The sequence below is a fragment of the Belonocnema kinseyi genome, chromosome 5 (assembly GCF_010883055.1).
Source record: "Belonocnema kinseyi isolate 2016_QV_RU_SX_M_011 chromosome 5, B_treatae_v1, whole genome shotgun sequence".
NCBI classification, from domain to species: domain Eukaryota; kingdom Metazoa; phylum Arthropoda; class Insecta; order Hymenoptera; family Cynipidae; genus Belonocnema; species Belonocnema kinseyi.
In genome coordinates, this window is record NC_046661.1 from 96,875,121 (window position 1) to 96,876,220 (window position 1,100).

Genomic DNA, 1,100 nt, shown 5'->3' on the forward strand with positions numbered 1-1,100 from the left:
TTTGGCAGAAAACTTGGGAGAAGCAAAAAACATAGTAACTAATGTCCCGGAGCTAACATTGTTTGTAGACAATTAAAAAAGTTTATTTCATGAATAATTTCAGAGTGGCTACGATCAGCATTAGTACAAGAGATTCCTACATCATCGGAATGGCAGTGAGTTGAAAACTGAACATAACCTAAAGATAGTACACATGCGTGAAATTTTTATTTAGCAGAATACAATTTTTTGTGATTATGTCTGAAAAAAATAGTTCGGGGTTGTCCGTTATACTATTTTATAGCATCTCCGAATTCAGTTTTTTAAAACCACACCGCGAAGTATCACATGCCCTTAATATTAATGACATTATTCGAATTTCGCGGGAAAATGTATGACTGAAATTGAAAAAGGGCGCTTAATTTAAATGGTGAAATGAGTCAAAGTAATAGAAAATATATTTAGAAAATACTTTTTAGTTGAGTTTTCAAATTAAAAAGATATATTTTGAACCAAAGAAATAAATTTTTAACTAAAACGATAAATCTTCAACTAAAAATATGAATTTTTAACGAAATATTTAGTTAAATTTTTAACACAAAAGATTAATTTTATACCAAAAAATACTTATTTTCAACAGAGTACATCAATTTTCATCTAAAAAAGGTACATTTTGAATCAAAATTAAAATAGATCAAATTTTAGACAAATAAATATTCAACCAAAAAATCGAATTTTCAATAAAATGGTTATTTTTTCAATCCAAAAAATTATTTTTTAACAAAACATAGAATATGAAAATTTTTATTTAAAAAAATAAAGAAAAAAAAGAATTTTAAATAAAATAATTCAATTTTAAATCCAAAAGATCATTTTTTTACGAAAAAAGATACAGTTTCAATAAAATATAACAATGTTGAACTAAAGAAGATAAATTTACAAGCAAAAAATAAAATAGTTTAACTTGCAGTTAGAAAAGTAAATTTTAAACAAAATAAAAAAAACGACTTCTTAGAAAAATAACACAGGCCAACAATTCTCAGAACCAGAGACCAGACCTACTATACCTGAAGGTTTTTGCTGCGCTGAATCCGAATCTGACCTCAGAAAAATTCCATCAC